General features: G+C 42.2%; 4 non-coding genes across 4 annotated transcripts; all 4 read right to left on the bottom strand.

The window, feature by feature from the left end:
* Positions 1–2,414: 2,414 nt before the first annotated feature.
* LOC140275879 (U5 spliceosomal RNA) lies at positions 2,415–2,527 on the bottom strand. The gene has a single exon (XR_011908586.1). It is a non-coding gene; the product is annotated as a U5 spliceosomal RNA (small nuclear RNA).
* Positions 2,528–20,375: 17,848 nt separating this feature from the next.
* LOC140276083 (U2 spliceosomal RNA) lies at positions 20,376–20,563 on the bottom strand. Its single transcript, XR_011908770.1, has one exon. It is a non-coding gene; the product is annotated as a U2 spliceosomal RNA (small nuclear RNA).
* A 275-nt stretch (positions 20,564–20,838) lies between these two features.
* LOC140275830 (U5 spliceosomal RNA) lies at positions 20,839–20,952 on the bottom strand. Its single transcript, XR_011908542.1, has one exon. It is a non-coding gene; the product is annotated as a U5 spliceosomal RNA (small nuclear RNA).
* Positions 20,953–21,364: 412 nt separating this feature from the next.
* Positions 21,365–21,555, bottom strand: LOC140276370 (U2 spliceosomal RNA). The gene has a single exon (XR_011908970.1). It is a non-coding gene; the product is annotated as a U2 spliceosomal RNA (small nuclear RNA).
* Between the last annotated feature and the right edge of the window lie 1,106 nt (positions 21,556–22,661).

The following is a 22,661-nucleotide window of genomic DNA, read 5'->3' on the forward strand; positions in this document are numbered from 1 at the left end:
ACTTGCAGCCGAAAAACCACTTCTCCCGCTTTTGATGATGTATTGTCCGGCATTCTAGTCTTTTAGCAACCTTGCAGACTTTGCACTAAAGTTTGTAAAAAGTGGGTAAGACAAGGTGCGAATGCCTGACAAAGAAGTTCTTCAGTTGAAGAACCTAGAGTCTTCCCCTCCGACTCACCAAATGAGGTCTCCTTTTTAACTTCAGCACTGCAATCAACCCCCAGGGACTCAAAGTTAAATGCAACATTGCGTCAGAGGCCAACACCGAGAGTCCGAAAAGGAAATATAGATCACCCTACTCACTTTTCACCTAAAGAAATGAAGGAAGAGCTAGTTTCCCAAGAAATAACCTGTGTGTAATATGTTTTGATAACTTAGAAAAACGAAAATGACATACCTACTTTCCTTTATGCTTTTAATGGTTCTCACCTTCTCAACACTAAATGTGAGAAGTGTGAAATCAAAGACAAGAGCCCAGAGTATTTCATCCTTCTTAGACTCCATAAAATCAGATGTGTTTTTAATACAAGAATGTGGACTACCTTTTTTAAAAAACCATAGACAATGGGAGGAAATGTGGCCCCATTTATCGATATGGAGTGGCTCAAATCAAAATAAAAATGATGGTGTGGCCATTCTAATTAAAAATCCGCATGTTCTGGTGAAAGGTAGCACAGTGGTGAGAGACGGACGTGCACTTTTAGCACACTTGAATTTTATGGGGCAAGACTTTAACCTCTTAAATATTTATGGTTTCAATGGAAAAAATGAAAGGTATGACCTTTTAGAAGATATACAGCTTTACATGCTAGGGCAAGTACCTTTAGTTGTAGGAGGGGATTTTAACTGTATCTTGAGCAGGAAAGATAGAAAAAGAGCAGGGGTAGATTTTAAAGTGGATAAGACTTCGATTTTACTTCAGGGCATATGCAGGGATTTTAAGCTTACTGACTGTTTTAAAACCATGCATCCCAGAGAGGAGGGCTTCACCTGGTTTAGTCATGATGGCACCAGAGCCTCTCGCATTGATTATTTCTTTACTAGAGATTGCCCACCCACTGATGTTAGATTAACCCCTGTTTTCTTTTCAGACCACCTTATGCTCTCCTGCACCCTTTCACCCCCTTCCTGTGTGACGGTAGGAAGTGGTCTGTGGAAACTCAACTGTTCCCTGTTGGAGGATGAAATCATAGTCAGTCAGTACAGGGAATGTTATAAAGAGTGGCAGACCCTTCAGGACCTCTACGAAACACATGCACAATGGTGGGAAATGGTGAAGGAAACGACCCAGACTTTTTTTAAACAGCAAGGTAAACGTAAAAAAAGGAAAGAGAATAGATGTATGATGGGACTACATAAACGCTTACAGCGCTACTTTAAACTAAATCAGTGTGGCATAGACTTTAAAGAAGAAATCAAAGATGTCAAAAAGGAAATGTCAGTTTTAGCAGAAATAAAGAGTAAAGGAATTTTTGTAAGAAGCAGGGAGCAGGAAAAAGAAAGAAAGTTATAAATAAAAAGGAGTGTATTCAAAATCTAAAAAGAGAAGATGGGTTTTTAACAAAATCCACACAAGAGATGATTGAAACTGTACATACCTTTTATAGTAACATGTACAAAGAGAAACCAGTGCACTTGGAAACATCGGCAGAAATCTTAAAATTCGTTGACAAAACCGTAAAAGAGAATGCACACTTGACACAGAATTTTACTGCTTTAGAGTTAAAAAAATGCCTAACAGGTTTTAAGAGAAGTCGAGCTCCGGGTTTAGACGGGCTTCCTGCAGAATTCTATCTGACCTATTGGGACCTTTTATCATCAGACATTTTAGATGTTTTTAAAGATTTTGAAAAACTCGACCGACTGCCTGACAGTTTTAGAGTGGGAATAGTGACTCTACTTTATAAAAAAAATTATAAGACTGACCTAAAGAATTGGAGGCCCATCACACTTTTAAACTTTGACTGTAAACTTTTTAGCAAGGTTTTAGCGACACGGATGTCCTCTGTTTTAGAGGAGGTAATTCACCCAGACCAAGCTTGTGCCATCTCAGGGAGACAACTCACCGACAGCCTCGTACTGATTCGAGACATCATTGATTACGCTAGAGACAGAAACACCCGGCTTGTCATCTTAAATTTAGACTTTGAAAAAGCATTTGATCGGGTCTCGCATCAATATCTCTTTCAGGTGTTGCAGCCATCGAAAAGGTCCCGATTGTTCCTACTTGGTGAGCTTTGCTTGGTTGAGACGCTTGCCCCCCCCCCCTGCTCCTCGGCTGACCAAGTAGAAACAATCTATTCGATGGCTGCCTTGTCTTTTACTCTGTGCAAAAGACAAGGCAGCCACAAACACCACGGGAACACCGTATTGAGGCTTTGTTCTGATTTCTTTTGCACAGACAGAAAGGGCTTCACCCGCAAAGGTAAAGCCTGCCAATAATAGAAACAACTCATTAGTGCTGCTCTCCACGGAAGTCTTTAGTAAAAGGCGAAAGCCTTGTATGTTATGAAGAGAAACCGAGAAACCAGAGTACGATTATCCGTCACTGCGGGAGCAGGGCATCAGGCTAGTTGGTATAGCCACCTTCCCCATGGTGAGCTTTGCTTGGTTGAGACGCTTGCCCCCCCCCCCTTGCTCCTCGGCTGACCAAATAGGAACAATCGGGCTCTATTCGATGGCTGCCTTGTCTTTTACTCTATGCAAAAGACAAGGCAGCAACAAAAACACCACGAGAATCCCGTATTGAGGCTTTGTTCTGACCGCTCATTCGGTGTCGCGTTTCTTTCAAGCAATTCTCCCGGTTAGCCGACACTCGGCTCGCTCCCATAGCCGTGTTAAAGTCTACTTCGCATTCACTCTCTTTTCTCTGCAGACTCTTGGGATTTTATCTATAAAATGAATTCCTTCACTCAAACTATGTTAAAACTGCTTTGTCGTTCATATTTACCATGTCTAGAAAGATTTAAACAAAAAAACAACGTTGTACTTTGCAGTAAAAGAAAGAGCAAATCTAAAGTTTCAGGAATCCGAGAATAAGCTTACTTTCATGAGTGCTTCACGATTTCGGATTTTGCTATAAATTGAATTCCTTCACTCAAACTAAATTAAAACTGCTAAACCGCTAATCTGTTACATGTAAGGCAGATGTCAAATTCACCGAAATAGGATCTAAGGGTATTCGGCCAATCGAGCTGTAGCAGCTTCCGTAAAAGAGTATAAGTTGAAGAGTTTGTGAATAAAGGTGTGCGCACACATAGTGAGCTGTAGGAAAATAGGCAGGGAGCAATGCCGGCTGGGGTATATGTTCTTGTATGTTGTCTGACTGTTTGATTTGAATGTGTTGTGTAAGTGTCCTGTTGAATGTTTGGGCTTTGACACTTCACTGTGGTTGTTAACTGTGTGGTGTGTCCTGAAATGTTATATGTTTGGGCTGTGTGACATGCTTAATGCTTGTCAGTAGCTACCCACTTATTCATATATAGCAACTGACAACATAAGAAGTCTGGACATACTTTGATAGTAGTTGTAGAAGTATCCTTATTGATAATAGATAAACTAATTCATAGTGATAGAACAGTAGATGAACAGGTGCCTGCACGTCTCACGAAAATAAAATGGGTGTATGATTGCTGACGGCAGAGCAATACTGCCAAACTTATGAGTTCTTGTGGCAAACTTGATTCAGTGTCTTGACGTGTATACGCTGTTTCGCTGACTTGATTGTCACAAGAAACAAAGTGTGTTTGATAAGATCCGACCATTTTATTACGGGAGGATCAGTATGTATGGATTCTGATGTGACTGATAAACCCATTCGTATCGTAAGCATAATCTAATACGTGAGACAACGCCCTGGCACACAATCAAAAAAAAAAAGAGAGAGCGGTTTTGTGTCCCCACAGTCCATAATGTAGAAAAGAGAGAAAAAAGCCTTTCTGATTTGGTGTGTGTGCTCATAGTGCAGAGTGTAGAGAAAAGAGAGAAAAGAAAGCCGTTTTGGTGTCACGGGTGTTGTGACTTACACACACACATTTCTGAATTGAGAAAAGAAATTATTTTAGAGGAAGCAGTAGAGTTTAGATCCCACATTTGTTGATAGGCATTCATTTATTTCTTCACTTCTGATGAAGTTTCAACAATAAACAACAAACTTTGTATTATGAGAAAGAACCAGACTCATTCTTCAGGAATCCGAAAATAAGCACGAATTCGGATTCTCCTATAAAACGAATTAATTAACTCAAACCAAGTTAAGACTGCTTTGTCCTTCATATTTATTCATGTCTAATCAAGTTTCAACGATAAACAACGTTGTACTTTGTAGAATGAGAAAGAACTTCTTCAGCAATAAGCATCTCTCGACATATGACGAAATACAGATTTTGCTATAAAATTAATTTCTTCTATCAGCGTGACTTAAAACTGTTTGTACTCCTTATTTATCCACTTCAAATCAAGTTTCAACAATTAAAAAAAAATTGTAGTTTGAGAAAGAACAACTTAATCTTCAGCAATCAGTATAAAAAGAGGGTAACAAAAGGTGCAAATGCCAACCATACATCACTAAAAGGTGGAGCGGAAGTATTCAGCTGCAAGTAGGTGTGAATGTTCGACCATAATTTGTAAAAAGTGGGTAAGAAAAGGTTCGAATGCCCGACTAAATATTAACAAAAGCGGGAGGAGAGGTCTTCGGATGAGAGTGGGTGAGAATTTCCTACCATACAAGTATGGTGGAGAGGAAGCTGTGATTGGCCGACAATAGTAAAAAGCAGGTGAGAAAAGGTGCGAATGTCAAAACATACATGATCAAAACAGGGAGCGGAGGTGTTTGGCTGCGACAAGGTGTGAATGTCCACCCATAATTAATGAAAAACGGGCAACAAGTAGGTTCGAATGCCCAACCATACATCATCAAAAGCAGGAGTGGATGTGTTCGGCTTCAAGAAGGTATGAATGTCCATCAATAAATGCTATAAAACATGAAAGAAAATTTTCGAATATCAAACCGCACATAATCATAAGCGGGAGAGGAGGTGTTCCGCTGCAAGAAGGTGTGAATATCCACCCATAATTACTGAAAAATGGGTAAGAAAAGGTGCGAATGCCCAACCATACATCATCAAAAGCTGGAGTGGATGTGTTCGGCTACAAGAAGGTTTGAATGTCCGACCATAGTTTGTAAAAAGCGGGTAAGAACAGGTTTGTATGCCCGACTGTACACAATCAAAAGAGGGAGCGGAGTTGTTCAGCTACAAGAAGGTGTGAAAGTCCGACCATGGTTTGTAAAAAGCGGGTAAGAACAGGTTCGTATGCCCGAATATACACCATCAAATGCGGGAGCGGAGGTGTTCGGCTGTGAGTAGGTGTGAATCTCCAACCATAATTGCTGAAAAATGTGTTAGAAAAGGTAAGAATGCCGGTCCATACATCATCAAAAGCAGGAGAGGTGGTGTTCGGCTGCAAGTAGGTGTGAATGTCCAGCCATAATTACTCACAAATGGGTAAGAAAAGGTAGTATTGCAAGACCATACATGATCAAAACAGGGAGCGGAGGTGGTTAAGCTGCAAGAAGGTGTTAATGTCCGACTAAAGTTTGTAAAAAGCGGGTAAGAAAAGGTGCGAATGCCCGACAATGTATGATCAAAAGAGGGAGCGGAGGTTTTCGGCTGAAAGAAGGTCTGAATGTCCAACCATAATTTGTAAAAACCGGGGAAGAAAAGGCTCGAAAGCCCGACTATACACCATCAAAAAAGGGAGCGGAGGTGTTCCGCTGTAAGAAGGTGTGAATGTCCGACCATAGTTGGTAAAAAGCGGGTAAGAAAAGGTTAAAATACCCGACTGTACACAATCAATAGCGGGAGCGGAGTTGTTCGGCTACTAAAAGGTGTGAAAGTCCGACCCTGGTTTTAAAAAGCGGGTAAGAAAAGGTTCGAATGCCCGACTATACACCATCAAAAGCGGGAGCAGAGGTGTTCCGCTGTAAGACGGTGTGAATGTCCGATCATAGTTGGTAAAAAGCGGGTAAGAAAAGGTTAAAATACCCGACTGTACACAATCAATAGCGGGAGCGGAGTTGTTCGGCTACAAGAAGGTGTGAAAGTCCGACCATGGTTTGTAAAAACCGGGAAGAAAAGGCTCGAAAGCCCGACTATACACCATCAAAAAGAATGTTTGAATGTCCATCAATAATTGCTTTAAAACAAGAAAGTAAATTTTCGAATATCAAACCGCACATGATCATAAGCGGGAGAGGAGGTGTTCGGCTGCAAGAAGGTTTGAATGTCCACCCATAATTCATGAAAAATGGGTAAAAAAAAAGGTGCGAATGCCTAACAATACATTATCAAAAGCAGGTGTGAATGTCTGATCATAATTTGTAAAAAGCTGATGAGAAAGGGTGAGAATGCCCGACTATACACCATCAAATGCGGGAGCGGAGGTGTTCGGCTCTGAGTAGGTGTGAATCTCCGACCATAATTGCTGAAAAATGTGTTAGAAAAGGTAAAAATGCCGGTCCATACATCATCAAAAGCGAGAGAGGTTGTGTTCGGCTGCAAGTAGGTGTGAATGTCCAGCCATAATTACTCACAAACGGGTAAGAAAAGGTACTATTGCCAGACCATATATGATCAAAACAGGGAGCGGAGGTGGTTCAGCTGCAAGAAGGTTTGAATGTCAAACTAAAGTTCAAATATATTAACAAAAGCGGGAGGAGAGGTCTTCGGATGAAAGTGGTTGAAAATTTCCAACCATAATGTATAAAATGCGGTGAAAAAAAAGGTGTGATAGAACACTAAAAGGTGGAGCGGAAGTGTTCGGCTGCAAGAAGGTGTGAATGTCCGACTATATTTGGTGAAAAGCAGGTGAAGCAAGGTCTGAATGCCCAACCTTACATCATCAAAAGCGAGATCAGAGGTGTTTGGCTGCAAGAAGGCCATAGTTTGCCAAAAGCGCGTAAGGTGCGAATGTCCGACTAAATATCAACAAAATTTGGGGCGGAGGTCTTCGGATGCAAGTGGGTGTGAATATCCCACCATACAAGTATGGTGGAGAGGAAGCTGTGAATAGCCGACCATAGTTTGGAAAAAGCGGGTAAGAAAAGGTTTGAATGCCCGATCATACACCATCAAAAGAGGGAGCGGAGGTGTTCCGCTGTACGAAGGTGTGAATGTCCGACCATACTTGGTAAAAAGCGGGTAAGAAAAGGTTAAAATACCCGACTGTACACAATCAATAGCGGGAGCGGATGTGTTCGGCTACAAGAAGGTGTGACAGTCCGACCATGGTTTGTAAAAAGCGGGTAAGAAAAGGTGCGAATGTCCGACAGTGTATGATCAAAAGAGAGAGCGGAGGTTTTCGGATACACGAAGGTTTGAATGTCCTACCATAGTTTGTAAATAGCGGGTAAGAAAAGGTTCGAATGCCCGACTATACACCATAAAAAGCGGGAGCGGAGGTGTTCCGCTGTAAGAAGGTGTGAATGTCCAACCATGGTTTGTAAAAAGCAGTTAAGAAAAGGTTCGAATATCCAACCAAACATAATCAAAAGCGGGAGCAGAGCTGTTCGACTGCAAGTAGGTGTGAATGTCCAGCCATAATTACTCACAAACGGGGGAAGAAAAGGTAGTATTGCCAGACCATACCTGATCAAAACAGGGAGCGGAGGTTCAGCTGCAAGGTGTGAATGTCTGACTATAGTTTGTAAAAAGCGGGTAAGACAAGGTGCGAATGCCCAACAATGTATGATCAAAAGAGAGAGCGGAGGTGTTCGGCTGCAAGGTCTGAATGTCCAAACATAATTTGTAAAAACCGGGTAAGAAAAGGCTCGAAAGCCCGACTATACATCATCAAAAGCGGGAGCGGAGGTGTTCAGCTGCAAGAAGATGTGAATGTTCGACTAAAGTTTGTAAAAAGCTGGTAAGACAAGGAGCGAATTCCCGACATTGTATGATCAAAAGCGGGAGCGGAGGTGTCCAGCTGTGAGTAGGTGTGAATGTCCGACCATAATTGCTGAAAAATGTGTTAGAAAAGGTAAGAATACTGGACCATACATCATCAAAAGCGGGAGAGGTGGTGTTCGGCTGCAAGAAGGTGTGAAAGTCCGACAATGGTTTGTAAAAAGCGGGTAAAAAAAGGTTCGAATGCCCGAATATACATCATCAAAAGCGGAAGCGGAGGTGTTCGGATGCAAGAAGGTGTGAACGTCCGACCAAAGTTTGTAAAAAGCAGTGAAAAGCGAGAAAAAGCATTTCCTGAGTTCTGCATGATTTGGGATTTTGCTTATAAAATGCATTACTTCACTCAAACTATGTTAAAACTGATTTGTCCTTCATATTTACCATGTCTAGAAATATTTAAACAAAAAAACAACGTTGTACTTTGCAGTAAAAGAAAGAGCAAATCTAAAGTTTCAGGAATCCGAGTATAAGCCTGCTTTCATGAGTTCTGCACGATTTCGGATTTTGCTATAAAATGAATAGCTTTGCTCAAACCAAGTTAAAACTGCTTTGTCCTTCCATATTCATCAATGTCTAGATCGACTTCAACAAAGAAAAACATTGGACTTTGCAGTAGAAGAAGTTGAAATCCATCTACACATTGATAAATATGAAGGACAAAGCAGTTCCCACTTGCCCATAAGAAAATAAGCTTATTCTCGGATTCCTGATCCTTCAGTGTTGCTCTTTCTTCTACTGCAAAATACAATGTTGTTCTTTGTTGAAGTCGATCTAGACATTGATAAATATGAAGGAAAAAGCCGTTTTAACTTGGTTTGAGTGAATGAATTCATTTTATACATAAAATCCGAAATCGTGCAGAACTCATGAAAATAAGCTTATTCTCGGATTCCTAAAACTTTTGATTGGCTCTTTCTTTTACTGCAAAGTACAACGTTGTTTTTTGTTTAAATCTATCGAGACATTGATAAATATGAAGGTAAAAGCCGTTTTAACATAGTTTGAGTGAAGGAATTGATTTTATAGATAAAATCCCAAATCATGCAGAACTCCTCAAAAGGGGCGTATGGCTTAATCACAAGTGTTGTTCTTTCTCATTCAGGGTAGTATGAGGAAGTTTATGCTTGAAATATATGTAGAAATGGGTACATATGAAGGACAAAGCAGTGTTAACTTAGTTTGAGTGAAGGAATTCATTTTATACATAAAATCCCAAATCATGAAGAACGTATGAAAAGAAGCTTATTCTCGGATCCCTGATCCTTCAGTTTTGCTCTTTCTTCTACTGCAAAATACAATGTTGTTCTTTGTTGAAGTCGATCTAGACATTTATAAATATGAAGGAAAAAGCAGTTTTAACTTGGTTTGAGTGAATGAATTCATTTTATACATAAAATCCGAAATCGTGCAGAACCTCATGAAAATAAGCTTATTCTCGGATTCCTAAAACTTTTGATTTGCTCTTTCTTTTATTGCAAAGTACAACGTTGTTTTTTTGTTTAAATCTATCGAGACATTGATAAATATGAAGGTAAAAGCCGTTTTAACATAGTTTGAGTGAAGGAATTAATTTTATAGATAAAATCCCAAATCATGCAGAACTCCTCAAAAGGGGCGTATGGCTTAATCACAAGTGTGGTTCTTTCTCATTCAGGGTAGTATGAGGAAGTTTATGCTTGAAATATATGTAGAAATGGGTACATATGAAGGACAAAGCAGTGTTAACTTAGTTTGAGTGAAGGAATTCATTTTATACATAAAATCCCAAATCATGCAGAACGTATGAAAAGAAGCTTATTCTCGGATTCCTGATCCTTCAGTTTTGCTCTTTCTTCTACTGCAAAATACAATGTTGTTCTTTGTTGAAGTCGATCTAGACATTGATAAATATGAAGGAAAAAGCAGTTTTAACTTGGTTTGAGTGAATGAATTCATTTTATACATAAAATCCGAAATCGTGCAGAAAATAAGCTTATTCTCGGATTCCTAAAACTTTTGATTTGCACTTTCTTTTACTGCAAAGTACAACGTTGTTTTTTGTTGAAATCTATCTAGACATTGATAAATACCAGCCGAAATTCTGCTGCCGCTTTTGATAATTTATGGTTGGGCATTCTTACCTTTTCTTACCCGCTTTTTACAAATTATGATCTTACATTCACACCTACTTGCAGTCGAACACCTTCTCATCCACTTATGATCATGTGCGGTTGGGCTTTCGCACCTTTTCTTACCCATTTTTCAGTAATTATGGGTGGACATTCAGACCTTCTTGCAGCCGAAAACCTCCGCTCCTCTTTTGATCATACATTGTCGGGCATTCACACCTTGTCTTACCCGCTTTTTACAAACTTTAGTCGGACATTCAAACCTTCTTGCAGCTGAACCACCTCCGCTCCCTGTTTTGATCATATATGGTCTGGCAATAGTACCTTTTCTTACCCGTTTGTGAGTAATTATGGCTGGACATTCACACCTTCTTGCAGCCGAACACAACCTCTCCCGCTTTTGATGATATATGGTCCGGCATTCTTTCCTTTTCTAACACATTTTTCAGCAATTATGGTCGGACACCTACTCACAGACGAACACCTCCGCTCCCACATTTGATGGTGTATAGTCGGGCATTCTCACCCTTTCTCATCAGCTTTTTGCAAATTATGATCTGATATTCACACCTACTTGCAGTCGAACAGCTCTGCTCCCGCTTTTGATTATGTTTGGTTGGATATTCGAACATTTTCTTAATGCTTTTTACAAACTTTGGTCGGACGTTCACACCGTCTTGCAGCCGAACACCACCGCTTCCGCTTTTGATGGTGTATAGTCGGGCATTCGAGCCTTTTCTTACCCACCTATTACTTACTATGGTTGGACATTCAAACCTTGTAGCCGAACACATCCGCTCCTGCTTTTGATGATGTATGATTTGGCATTCGCACCTTTTCTTACCCATTTTTCAGTAATCATTGGTCGGACATTCAGACCTTCTTGCACCTGAACACCTCTGCTCCCACTTTTGATGGTGTATAGTCGGGCTTTCGAGCCTTTTCTTCCCCGATTTTTACAAATTATGGTTGGACATTCAGACCTTGCAGCCGAAAACCTCCGCTCCCTCTTTTGATCATACATTGTCGGGCATTCGCCCCTTGTCTTACACGGTTTTTACAAACTTTAGTCAGACTTTCAATCCTTGCAGCTGAACCACCTCCATTCCCTGTTTTGATCATGTGTGGTCTGGAAATACTACGTTTTCTTCCCCCGTTTGTGAGTAAATATGGCTGGACATTCACACCTACTTGCAGCCGAAAAACGACCTCTCCCGCTTTTGATGATGTATTTTCCGGCATTCTAGTCTTTTCTATCACATTTTTCAGCAATTATGATCTGACATTCACACCTACTTGCAGTCGAACACCCCCGCTTCTGCTTTTGATGGTATATATTCGGGTATTCGAACCTTCTCTTACCCGCTTTTTACAAACCATGGTTGGACTTTCATACCTTCTTGTAGCTGAACAACTCCACTCATGCTTTTGATGATTTATGGTTGGACATTCGCATCTTTACCTACCCATTTTTCAGTAATTATGGGTGGATATTCACATCTTCTTGCAGCTGAACACCTCCTCTCCCGCTAATGATCATGTAATGTTTGATATTCGAAAGTTTTCTTTCATGTTTTAAAGCAATTATTAATGGACATTCACACCTACTTGCAGCCGAACACCACCTCTCCCGCTTTTGATGATGTATGGACCGGCATTCTTACCTTTTCTAACACATTTTTCAGCAATTATGGTTGGAGAATCACACCTACTCACAGCCGAACAACTCCGCTACCGCATTTGATGGTGTATAGTCGGGCATTCTCACCCTTTCTCATCAGCTTTTTGCAAATTATTCTCTGACATTCACACCTACTTGCAGTATTCGAACCTTTTCTTAACTGCTTTTTTACAAACTTTGGTCGGACGTTCACACCTTCTTGCAGCCGAACACCTACGCTTCCGGTTTTGATAGTGTATATTCGGGCATACGAACCTTTTCTTACCCGCTTTTTACAAACCATGGTCGGACTTTCACACCTTCTCTTAGCTGAACAACTCCGCTCCCTCTTTTGATTGTGTACAGTCGGGTATTTTAACCTTTTCTTACCCGCTTTTTACCAACTATGATCGGACATTCACACCGTCTTACAGCGGAACACCTCCGCTCCCTCTTTTGATGGTGTATGTTCGGGCATTCGAACCTTTTCTTACCCGCTTTTTACAAACCAGGGTTTGACTTTCACACCTTTTAGTAGCCGAACAACTCCGCTCCCGCTATTGATTGTGTACAGTCGGGTATTTTAACCTTTTCTTACCCGCTTTTTACCAACTATGGTCGGACATTCACACCGTCTTACAGCGGAACACCTCCTCTCCCGCTTATGCTCATGTACGGTTTGATATTCGAAAATTTACTTTCTTGTTTTAAAGCAATTATTGATGGACATTCAAACCTTCTTTTTGATGGTGTATAGTCGGGCTTTCGAGCCTTTTCTTCCCGGTTTTTACAAACCATGGTCGGACTTTCACACCTTCTTGTAGCCGAACAACTCCGCTCCCGCTATTGATTGTGTACAGTCGGGTATTTTAACCTTTTCTTACCCGCTTTTTATCAACTATGGTCGGACATTCACACCATCTTACAGCGGAACACCTCTGCTCCCGCTTTTGATGGTGTATAGTCGGGCATTCGAACCTTTTCTTACCCGCTTTTTACAAACTATGGTGGGACATTCAAACCTTCTTGTATCCGAAAACCTCCGCTCTCTCTTTTGATCATACATTGTCGGACATTCGCACCTTTTCTTACCCGCTTTTTACAAACCATGGTCGGACTTTCACACCTTCTTGTAGCCGAACACATCCGCTCCCGCTATTGATTGTGTACATCCGGGTATTTTAACCTTTTCTTACCCGCTTTTTACCAACTATGGTCGGACATTCACACCTTCGTACAGCGGAACACCTCCGCTCCCTCTTTTGATGGTGTATGTTCGGGTATTCAAACCTTTTCTTACCCGCTTTTTCCAAACTATGGTCGGCTATTCACAGCTTCCTCTCCACCATACTTGTATGGTTGGATATTCACACCCACTTGCATCCGAAGACCTCTGCCCCAAATTTTGTTGATATTTAGTCGGACATTCGCACCTTACCCGCTTTTGGCAAACTATAGCCTTCTTGCAGCCAAACACCTCTGATCTCGCTTTTGATGATGTAAGGTTGGGCATTCAGACCTTGCTTCACCTGCTTTTCACCAAATATAGTCGGACATTCACACCTTCTTGCAGCCGAACACTTCCGCTCCACCTTTTAGTGTTCTATCACACCTTTTTTTCACCGCATTTTATACATTATGGTCGGAAATTTTCAACCACTCTCATCCGAAGACCTCTCCTCCCGCTTTCTTTAATATATTTGAACTTTAGTCGGACATTCAAACCTTCTTGCAGCTGAACCACCTCCGCTCCCTGTTTTGATCATATATGGTCTGGCAATACTACCTTTTCTTACCCGTTTGTGAGTAATTTTGGCTGGACATTCACACCTACTTGCAGCCGAACACAACCTCTCTCGCTTTTGATGATGTATGGACTGGCATTCTTACCTTTTCTAACACATTTTTCAGCAATTATGGTCGGAGATTCACACCTACTCACAGCCGAACAACTCCGCTCCCGCATTTGATGGTGTATAGTCGGGCATTCTCACCCTTTCTCATCAGCTTTTTCCAAATCATGATCTGACATTCACACCTACTTGCAGTCGAACAGCTCTGCTCCTGCTTTTGATTGTGTTTGGTTGGATATTCGAACCTTTTCTTAACTGCTTTTTACAAACTTTGGTTGGACGTTCACACCTTCTTGTAGCCGAACACATGCACTCCTGCTTTTGATGATGTATGGTTGGGCATTCGCACCTTTTTTTTACCCATTTTTCAGGTATTATGGGTGGACATTCACACCTTCTTGCAGCTGAACACCTCCTCTCCCACTTATGATCATGTGTGGTTTGATTTTCGAAAATTTTCTTTCATGTTTTCTAGCAATTATTGATGGACATTTAGACCTTCTTGCAGCTGAACACCACCTCTCCCGATTTTGATTATGTATGGACCGGCATTTTTACCTTTTCTAACACATTTTTCAGCAATTATGGTTGGAGATTCACACCTACTCACAGCCGAATAACTCCGCTACCGCATTTGATGGTGTATAGTCGGGCATTCTCACCCTTTCTCATCAGCTTTTTGCAAATTATGATCTGACATTCACACCTACTTCCAGTCGAACAGCTCTGCTCCCGCTTTTGATTATGTTTGGTTAGATATTCGAACCTTTTCTTAACTGCTTTTTACAAACTTTGGTCGGACGTTCACAATATCTTGCAGCCGAACACCTCCGCTTCCGCTTTTGATGGTGTATATTCGGGCATACGAACCTTTTCTTACCCGCTTTTTACAAACCAAGGTCGGACTTTCACACCTTCTCTTAGCTGAACAACTCCGCTCCCTCTTTTGATTGTGTACAGTCGGGTAATTTAACCTTTTCTTACCCGCTTTTTACCATCTATGGTCGGACATTCACACCGTCTTACAGCGGAACAACTCCGCTCCCTCTTTTGATGATGTATGGTTAGGCATTCGCACCTTTTCTTACCCATTTTTCAGTAATTATGGGTAGACATTCACACCTTCTTGCAGCTGAACACCTCCTCTCCCGCTTATGATCATGTGCAGTTTGATATTCGAAAATTTTCTTTCATGTTTTCTAGCAATTATTGATGGACATTCAGACCGTCTTGCAGCTGAACACCTCCGCTCCCACTTTTGATGGTGTATAGTCGGGCTTTCGAGCCTTTTCTTCCCCGGTTTTTACAAATTATGGTTGGACATTCAGACCTTCTTGCAGCCGAAAACCTCCACTCCCTCTTTTGATCATACATTGTCGGGCATTCGCACCTTTTCTTACCCGCTTTTTACAAACCATGGTCGGACTTTCACACCTTTTAGTAGCCGAACAACTCCGCTCCCGCTATTGATTGTGTACAGTCGGGTATTTTAACCTTTTCTTACCCGCTTTTTACCAACTATGGTTGGACATTCACACCTTCTTACAGCAGAACACCTCCGCTCCCATTTTTGATTATGTATGGTTTGACATTCGCACCTTCTCTCACCCGCCTTTTACTATGGTCGGCCATTCACAGCTTCCTCTCCACCATACTTGTATGGTGGGATATTCACACCCACTTGCATCCGAAGACCTCCGCCCCCACTTTTGTTGATGTTTAGTCGGTCATTCGCACCTTACCCGCTTTTGGCAAACTATGGCCTTCTTGCAGCCAAACACCTCTGATCTCGCTTTTGATGATGTAAGGTTGGGCATTCAGACCTTGCTTCACCTGCTTTTCACCAAATATAGTCGGACATTCACACCCACTTGCATCCGAAGACCTCCGCCCCAAATTTTGTTGATATTTAGTCGGACATTCGCACCTTACCCGCTTTTAGCAAACTATGGCCTTCTTGCAGCCAAACACCTCTGATCTCGCTTTTGATGATGTAAGGTTGGGCATTCAGACCTTGCTTCACCTGCTTTTCACCAAATATAGTCGGACATTCACACCTTCTTGCAGCCGAACACTTCCGCTCCACCTTTTAGTGTTCTATCACACCTTTTTTTCACCGCATTTTATACATTATGGTTGGAAATTTTCAACCACTCTCATCCGAAGACCTCTCCTCCCGCTTTTGTTAATATATTTGAACTTTAGTCGGACATTCAAACCTTCTTGCAGCTGAACACCTCCGCTCCCTGTTTTGATCATATATGGTCTGGCAATACTACCTTTTCTTACCCGTTTGTGAGTAATCATGGCTGGACATTCACACCTACTTGCAGCCGAACACAACCTCTCTCGCTTTTGATGATGTATGGACCGGCATTCTTACCTTTTCTAACACATTTTTCAGCAATTATGGTCGGAGATTCACACCTACTCACAGCCGAACAACTCCGCTCCCGCATTTGATGGTGTATAGTCGGGCATTCTCACCCTTTCTCATCAGCTTTTTGCAAATTATGATCTGACATTCACACCTACTTGCAGTCGAACAGCTCTGCTCCCGCTTTTGATTATGTATGGTTGGATATTCGAACCTTTTCTTAACTGCTTTTTACAAACTTTGGTTGGACGTTCACACCTTCTTGTAGCCGAACACATGCACTCCTGCTTTTGATGATGTATGGTTGGGCATTCGCACCTTTTTTTTACCCATTTTTCAGGTATTATGGGTGGACATTCACACCTTCTTGCAGCTGAACACCTCCTCTCCCACTTATGATCATGTGTGGTTTGATTTCCAGAAATTTTCTTTCATGTTTTCTAGCAATTATTGATGGACATTTAGAGCTTCTTGCAGCTGAACACCACCTTTCCCGATTTTGATTATGTATGGACCGGCATTTTTACCTTTTCTAACACATTTTTCAGCAATTATGGTTGGAGATTCAAACCTACTCACAGCCGAACAACTCCGCTACCGCATTTGATGGTGTATAGTCGGGCATTCTCACCCTTTCTCATCAGCTTTTTGCAAATTATGATCTGACATTCACACCTACTTGCAGTCGAACAGCTCTGCTCCCGCTTTTGATTATGTATGGTTGGATATTCGAACCTTTTCTTAACTGCTTTTTACAAACTTTGGTTGGACGTTCACACCTTCTTGTAGCCGAACACATGCACTCCTGCTTTTGATGATGTATGGTTGGGCATTCGCACCTTTTTTTTACCCATTTTTCAGGTATTATGGGTGGACATTCACACCTTCTTGCAGCTGAACACCTCCTCTCCCACTTATGATCATGTGTGGTTTGATTTTCGAAAATTTTCTTTCATGTTTTCTAGCAATTATTGATGGACATTTAGACCTTCTTGCAGCTGAACACCACCTCTCCCGATTTTGATGATGTATGGACCGGCATTTTTACCTTTTCTAACACATTTTTCAGCAATTATGGTTGGAGATTCACACCTACTCACAGCCGAACAACTCCGCTACCGCATTTGATGGTGTATGTTCGGGCATTTGCACCTTTTCTTACCTGCTTTTTACCAACTATGGTCGTACATTCAAACCTTCTTGTAGCCGAAAACCTCCACTCCCTCTTTTGATCATACTTTGTCGGGCATTCGCACCTTTTCTTACCCGCTTTTTACCAACTATGGTCGGACATTCACACCGTCTTTCAGCGGAACACCTCCGCTCCCTCTTTTGATGGTGTATGTTCGGGCATTTGCACCTTTTCTTACCTGCTTTTTACCAACTATGGTCGTACATTCAAACCTTCTTGTAGCCGAAAACCTCCACTCCCTCTTTTGATCATACTTTGTCGGGCATTCGCACCTTTTCTTACCAGCTTTTTACAAACTATGCTCGGACATTCAAACCTTCTTGTAGCCAAACACATCCACTCCTGCTTTTGTTGATGTATGGTTGGGCATTCGAACCTACTTGTTGCCCGCTTTTCATTAATTATGGGTGGACATTCACACCTTGTCGCAGCCAAACACCTCCGCTCCCTGTTTTGATCATGTATGGTTGGACATTCGCACCTTTTCTCACCCGCTTTTTGCAAACTATGGTCGGCCATTCACAGCTTCCTCTCCACCATACTTGTATGGTGGGATATTCACACCCACTTGCATCCGAAGACCTCCGCCCCCACTTTTGTTGATATTTAGTCGGTCATTCACACCTTACCCGTTTTCTTGCCGCCAAACACCTCTGATCTCGCTTTTGATGATGTAAGATTGGGCATTCAGACCTTTCTTTTCCTGCTTTTCACCAACTATATATATAACATTCACACCCTCTTGCAGCCGAACACTTCCGCTCCACCTTTTAGGTATCTATCACACCTTTTTTTTCACCGCATTTTATAGATTATGGTTGGAAATTCTCAACCACTCATCCAAAGACCTCTCCTCCCGCTTTTGTTAATATATTTGAACTTTAGTCAGACATTCACACCTACTTGCAGCCGAACACCACCTCTCTAGCTTTTGATGATGTATGGTCCGGCATTCTTACCGTTTCTAACACATTTTTCAGCAATTATGGTAGGACATTCACACCTTCTTGCAGCTGAACACCTCCTCTCCCACTTATGATCATGTGCGGATTGATTTTCGAAAATTTTCTTTCATGTTTTCTAGCAATTAAAAATGGACATTTAGACCTTCTTGCAGCTGAACACCTCCGCTCCCGCTTTTGATCATACATTGTCAGGCATTCACACCTTGTCTTACCCGCTTTTTACAAAATTTAGTCGAACATTCACACCTTTTTGCAGCCGAACACAGTTTTTTGCAGCCGAATTTGGGCATTCGAACCTTTTCATACCCACTTTTTACCAACTATGGTCGGACATTCACACCGTCTTACAGCGGAACACCTCCGCTCCCTCTTTTGATGGTGTATGTTCAGGCATTCGAACCTTTTCTTACCCGCTTTTTACAAACTATGCTCGGACATTCAAACCTTCTTGTAGCCGAACACATCCACTCCTGCTTTTGATGATGTATGGTTGGGCATTCGAACCTACTTGTTGCCCGCTTTTCATTAATTATGGGTGGACATTCACACCTTGTCGCAGCCAAACACCTCCGCTCCCTGTTTTGATCATGTATGGTTGGACAATCGCACCTTTTCTCACCCGCTTTTTGCAAACTATGGTCGGCCATTCACAGCTTCCTCTCCACCATACTTGTATGGTGGGATATTCACACCCACTTGCATCCGAAGACCTCCGCCCCCACTTTTGTTGATATTTAGTCGGTCATTCACACCTTACCCGTTTTCTTGCCGCCAAACACCTCTGATCTCGCTTTTGATGATGTAAGATTGGGCATTCAGACCTTTCTTTTCCTGCTTTTCACCAACTATATATATAACATTCACACCCTCTTGCAGCCGAACACTTCCGCTCCACCTTTTAGGTATCTATCACACCTTTTTTTTCACCGCATTTTATAGATTATGGTTGGAAATTCTCAACCACTCATCCAAAGACCTCTCCTCCCGCTTTTGTTAATATATTTGAACTTTAGTCAGACATTCACACCTACTTGCAGCCGAACACCACCTCTCTAGCTTTTGATGATGTATGGTCCGGCATTCTTACCGTTTCTAACACATTTTTCAGCAATTATGGTAGGACATTCACACCTTCTTGCAGCTGAACACCTCCTCTCCCACTTATGATCATGTGCGGATTGATTTTCGAAAATTTTCTTTCATGTTTTCTAGCAATTAAAAATGGACATTTAGACCTTCTTGCAGCTGAACACCTCCGCTCCCGCTTTTGATCATACATTGTCAGGCATTCACACCTTGTCTTACCCGCTTTTTACAAAATTTAGTCGAACATTCACACCTTTTTGCAGCCGAACACAGTTTTTTGCAGCCGAATTTGGGCATTCGAACCTTTTCATACCCACTTTTTACCAACTATGGTCGGACATTCACACCGTCTTACAGCGGAACACCTCCGCTCCCTCTTTTGATGGTGTATGTTCAGGCATTCGAACCTTTTCTTACCCGCTTTTTACAAACTATGCTCGGACATTCAAACCTTCTTGTAGCCGAACACATCCACTCCTGCTTTTGATGATGTATGGTTGGGCATTCGAACCTACTTGTTGCCCGCTTTTCATTAATTATGGGTGGACATTCACACCTTGTCGCAGCCAAACACCTCCGCTCCCTGTTTTGATCATGTATGGTTGGACAATCGCACCTTTTCTCACCCGCTTTTTGCAAACTATGGTCGGCCATTCACAGCTTCCTCTCCACCATACTTGTATGGTGGGATATTCACACCCACTTGCATCCGAAGACCTCCGCCCCCACTTTTGTTGATATTTAGCCGATCATTCGCACCTTACCCGCTTTTGGCAAACTATGGCCTTCTTGCAGCCAAAAACCTCTGATCTCGCTTTTGATGATGTAAGGTTGGGCATTCAGACGTTGCTTCACCTGCTTTTCACCAAATATAGTCGGACATTCACACCTTCTTGCAGCCGAACACTTCCGCTCCACCTTTTAGTTTTCTATGGGGCATTCACACCTTTTTTTACACCGCATTTTATAAAAACACCACAGGAACACCGTATTGAGGCTTTGTTCTGACCGCTCATTCGGTGTCGCGTTTCTTTCAAGCAATTCTCCTGGTTAGCCCGCACTCGGCTCGCTCCCAGAGCCGTGTTAAAGTCTGCTTCGCATTCACTCTCTTTTCTCAGCAGATTAAAATAAACTTCCATCCTGCACCGCTGTTTGCTTTTTCACAAGAGCAGAGGAGAGCGCACCGTTCCCAGCGGCACTGCAGTACCGGGTCGATGCTTGGAGTGAACGGAGCAACCTCCTTTTTCAACTCCTATTGATAAAAATCCATTTAATATGTAGTCCTCGCATAGACATATCACATATTAAACTGATAAGTACAGATACTACACTTGATCTTAGCCAAAAGGCTGAGAAGCGATATCTGTCCACTGGTTCACGTCCGAGGGCCCTTCCTGGCACAATGCGCACTTGTAGCGGTGTTCTTTTTATGGCCATAGTGTCACTTTGCACCTCCGCCCACCCGCTGCACTGAGCACTCTTCAACCCTTTTAAATGGTATAACTTTACACTACCGCACGCTCCAGCGAGCACCATTCAAGCAACATCGGCACAGTCGCAACAAGTAAGGCGACTCTACTCAGAGAAGTCACTCTGCACAGTAACAAGATTTCTTTTGCACAGACAGAAAGGGCTTCACCCGCAAAGGTAAAGCCTGCCAAAAATAGAAACAATTCATTAGTGCTGCTCTCCACGGAAGTCTTTAGTAAAAGGCGAAAGACTTGTACATTATGAAGAGAAACCAGGGTACGATTATCCATCACTGCGGGAGCAGGGCATCAGGCTAGTTGGCATAGCCACCTTCCCCATGGTGAGCTTTGCTTGGTTGAGACGCTTGCTCCCCCCCCCTTGCTCCTCGGCTGACCAAGTAGGAACAATCGGGCCCTATTCGATGGCTGCCTTGTCTTTTACTCTATGCAAAAGACAAGGCAGCCACAAACAACACAGGAACACCGTATTGAGGCTTTGTTCTGACTGCTCATTCGGTGTCGCGTTTCTTTCAAGCAATTCTCCCGGTTAGCCCGCACTCGGCTCGCTCCCAGAGCCGTGTTAAAGTCTGCTTCGCATTCACTCTCTTTTCTCAGCAGATTAAAAGAAAGTTTCATCTTAGGCTCCCTGAAACTTCCATCCTGCACCGCTGTTTGCTTTTTCACAAGAGCAGAGGAGAGCGCACCATTCCCAGCGGCACTGCAGTACCGGGTCGATGCTTGGAGTGAATGGAGCAAGCTCCTTTTTCAACTCCTATTGATAAAAATCCATTTAATATGTAGTCCTCGCAAAGAGGACATATCAGACATTAAACTGATAAGAACAGATACTACACTTGATCTTAGCCAAAAGGCCGAGAAGCGATAACTGTCCACTGGTTCACGTCCGAGGGCCCTTCCTGGCACAATGCGCACTTGTAGCGGTGTTCTTTTTATGGCCATAGTGTCACTTTGCACCTCCGCCCACCCGCTGCACTGAGCACTCTTCAGCCCTTTTAAATGGTATAACTTTACAGTACCACACGCTCCAGCGAGCACCATTCAAGCAACAACTTTGCACTCCAGCTTCAAACATCGGCACAGTCGCAACAAGTAAGGCGACTCTACTCAGAGAAGTCACTCTGCACAGTAACAAGATTTCTTTTGCACAGACAGAAAGGGCTTCATCCGCAAAGGTAAAGCCTGCCAAAAATAGAAACAACTCATTAGTGCTGCTCAACGTTGTACTTTGCAGTAAAAGAAAGAGCAAATCTAAAGTTTCAGGAATCCGAGAATAAGCTTACTTTCATGAGTTCTTCACGATTTCGGATTTTGCTATAAAATGAATTCCTTCACTCAAACTAAATTAAAACTGCTAAACCGCTAATCTGTTACATACAAGGCAGATGTCAAATTCACCGAAATAGGATCTAAGGGTATTTGGCCAATCGAGCTGTAGCAGCTTCGGTAAAAGAGTATAAGTTGAAGAGTTTGTGAATAAAGGTGTGCGCACACATAGTGAGTTGTAGGAAAATAGGCAGGGAGCAATGCCGGCTGGGGTATATGTTCTTTTATGTTGTCTGACTGTTTGATTTGAATGTGTTGTGTAAGTGTCCTGTTGAATGTTACATGTTTGGGCTTTGACACGCTTCACTGTGGTTGTTAACTGTGTGGTGTGTCCTGAAATGTTATATGTTTGGGCTGTGTGACATGCTTAATGCTTTTCAGTAGAAACCCACTTATTCATATATAGCAACTGACAACATAAGAAGTCCGGACATACTTTGATAGTAGTTGTAGAAGTATCCTTATTGATAATAGATAAACTAATTCATAGTGATAGAACAGTGGATGAACAGGTGCCTGCACATGTCTCATGAAAATAAAATGGGTGTATGATTGCTGACGGCAGAGCAATACTGCCAAACTTATGAGTTCTTGTGGCAAACTTGATTCAGTGTCTTGACGTGTATACGCTGTTTCGCTGACTTGT

This window comes from Leuresthes tenuis, unplaced genomic scaffold (assembly GCF_036924035.1).
Source record: "Leuresthes tenuis unplaced genomic scaffold, fLeuTen1.0.hap1 SCAF_18, whole genome shotgun sequence".
Taxonomy (NCBI): domain Eukaryota; kingdom Metazoa; phylum Chordata; class Actinopteri; order Atheriniformes; family Atherinopsidae; genus Leuresthes; species Leuresthes tenuis.